This window comes from Phalaenopsis equestris, unplaced genomic scaffold (genome assembly GCF_001263595.1).
Source record: "Phalaenopsis equestris unplaced genomic scaffold, ASM126359v1 Scaffold000609, whole genome shotgun sequence".
Lineage (NCBI taxonomy): Eukaryota > Viridiplantae > Streptophyta > Magnoliopsida > Asparagales > Orchidaceae > Phalaenopsis > Phalaenopsis equestris.
Genome location: NW_018165049.1, coordinates 805,652 through 808,540, shown reverse-complemented (window position 1 = coordinate 808,540; position 2,889 = coordinate 805,652). Strand labels below are relative to the sequence as shown.

Below are 2,889 nucleotides of genomic sequence, written 5' to 3'. Positions count from 1 at the left end.
TTTTTCTCCTCCTCTCCCCTCACACGATTTGCTGGCTAGGGTGGCTGGTAGGTGGCTTCTCCTTCCTCTTTTCTTTGCTTTAAAACACCACTTTGGGAGGGTGTGTGTGCTGGCCGAAATTCTGAAAGTGGGGAAGTGCTGCCAAAATCTCCTCTAACTTCATTCTCACTTGTTTTTTTCATTCTCTTGTGCTTGGAGCTGAGGAAGTGTAGGTGGCTGTTTACGTGAGGCTTTTAAGAAAGATTTCTGTGGGAGTATTTTTCTTGAACCTGTTTTACAGTGCTTTGCTTTAAATCTGCTGAAGTGAGGTATTTTTCTCCCCTCTTCTATTCTTGAAATATTTCGGATGGCATAAAAATATTTCCTATCTCATGTAGAAGCAAGATTTGGGTATGTTTTAAGACAAGCATTTAAAATCTTTTTGGGGGAGGGAACACTTAACTATTCTTTCTGAAATTTAATGGGTTTTTTTTTTTATTTGCAAGGATTTATAGCTCTTCTGTTCCAAACAGCATGAAATTTGGAAAGTTTACAAGCATGCCCCTTTATTCTTTTGCATTTACATATCTAACACCTAAACTTTCATTTGTTCATGCATGCTAGCCCTTATATGATAAAGTTGGTGTTAAACCTACAAGTGCATAAGAACTTGAATGCCGGAAATACTTATACCTATACAATACTTGAGCCCAATGTGCACACATTTAGGATTCTTGAAAGGCAGGTTTGGGTCATGTTTGTTTTGGTGATTTATGGGTTGTGTTGATGATTTCTTTGTTGGTTAATTGGATGGATTTGGTGACTTTTTGGGCTGCGGTTTTATCCTAGTTTTGAAAGGTTTAATTGCAGATTTTTGGTCTGTTTTATGGGTTGAAATGACTATAATTTTGAGGCATTTATCTTGCACTTCTTGCTGCCCCTTATTGAAATACATGCTGGAGGATGTTTTAAATGTTGAAAATTACATTTTTAGGGCCTTTATCTTCCACTTCTTGCTGCCCCTTATTGAAATACATGCTGGAGGATGTTTTAAATGTTGAAAATTACATTTTTAGGGCCTTTATCTTCCACTTCTTGCTGCCCCTTATTGAAATACATGCTGGAGTATGTTTTAAATGTTGGAAATTACATTTTTGGGGCCTTTATCTTCCACTTCTTGCTGCCCCTTATTGAAATACATGTTGGAGGATGTTCTAAATGTTGGAAATTACATTCTTGGGGCCCTTATCTTCCACTTCTTGCTGCCCCTTGTTGAAATACATGCTGGAGGATGTTTTAAATGTTAGAAATTACATTCTTAGGGCCTTTATCTTGCACTTCTTGCTGCCCCTTGTTGAAATACATGTTAGAAGTTATTTTAAATGTTAGAAATCACATTTTGAGGCTTACATTTTGCTTCTCTTGCTGTCTCTTGTTGAAGTGTATGCTGGATTTGAGTCTTGGTTTCGGGATGATGCCTTAGCCATGAGTTGTCTATTCATTTAGCTGGGTTTGATTTTTTTTTTTTTTTTTTTTAGTTTTGGGTTGTTGCCTTACTCGCGAGCTTTTGATAAAAATTGAAATTGAGGGGCTTTGATAATGGTGTGATTTTTAGAGGCATAGAAAGATGTTCCTGTTCCCTATGGATTATTCTCCTATATTTTATGAAATGAAGAAGGTTTTTGAAGTTTCATTTTGAATTTGATATAAATTGAAATCATGTTGGGTTTGGAGATCCATAAAAAGCGCTACTTGGAAAGGATATCCTTCCCGGGATTGATCCGATCTTTTTTTTTTTTTCTTTTAACGAATTTAAATGTTTTAGACCGAAACATTCATGAGTTTTATTGATTTAATTTGGTTTTAAAAACGGATCGGTCTCATTTTCGTTTATTTTATTTTATTTTATTTTTTTACGGTTAAGTTAAAAATGAGAATTTTCGATTTAATTAAATTCAGAAATGATTTATAATCTCAAGGAAAATAGGAGAGAAAGAGAAGATGAGAGAATTGAAATTGAAATTTGAATTTTTGGGATAATGCAATCTAAAGAGGAGGCAGGGTAGCATAATCTACCTTTTCTTTTACATAAGAAAAAATAAATTGCAAAATTGAAAGATTTGTTGGAATCGGAAGAAATGAGAATTTAGATAACGATTGAGAGATTAGTGGACTTACACTTAGACCCCTTATGCTTTGAATCAATTTAAATCCAATTCCTTTAACTATGATTGAAGCACAACTCACAACTCCTTTGCCCAAACTACGAGTTTACCCCTGGGTTTTAGGATCAACTCCTTTTGAAGCAACGTTAGCTTTTGGCAGGTTTGGTTATTTCTCATAAGGAAAACTTTTCAGAATCGTATTAGACACCTTAGAACACTTCAAGTTTAAACTAAAGTACAGGTATCCTAGATCTTAGGAGCACAACTTAAGAGATAGTTTACCATCCTAATTTTCAAATGACCCTAAGATAAGAAATCAAACATCTAACCTCAGATTAGAAGATAGATGGGACACTAGGCACGAGGTTGCACTAGATTGTGACTCATGACTGATTTAATTAAATCAAATAATGAAATTCTTACATTAACTTGACCAAAACTGAAACCCAATGCTCCGGGATTTAAGTCTGTCCTATATTCAAATCCTCCTGGCAATTGGGGACATTCCAATATCACATATAAATTTCCTATTCTTGGTTATTTATATGTGGTATGGTATTTCATTTTATTTGTTTATCATTTTCCCTGGATTTACCTGTTTCTATTAAGTCTTTTTCAGGTCATATTTCCCTCTTTACAAAGCATATAATAGCTCAATTTAAAGGAGCGATGAACCTCTCAGGTGTACAGGTTTAATTTACGTTACAGCATTTTATTTTAAAAGCATTTTATTTTAAATTCATAG

At 34.4% G+C, this 2,889-nt stretch overlaps 1 protein-coding gene across 1 annotated transcript in view; it reads right to left on the bottom strand.

Annotated features, from left to right (window-relative positions):
• Window positions 1-2,889, bottom strand: part of LOC110029879 (phosphatidylserine decarboxylase proenzyme 3-like) — a 127,154-nt gene that overhangs the window by 109,892 nt on the left and 14,373 nt on the right. The window lies entirely within an intron of this gene.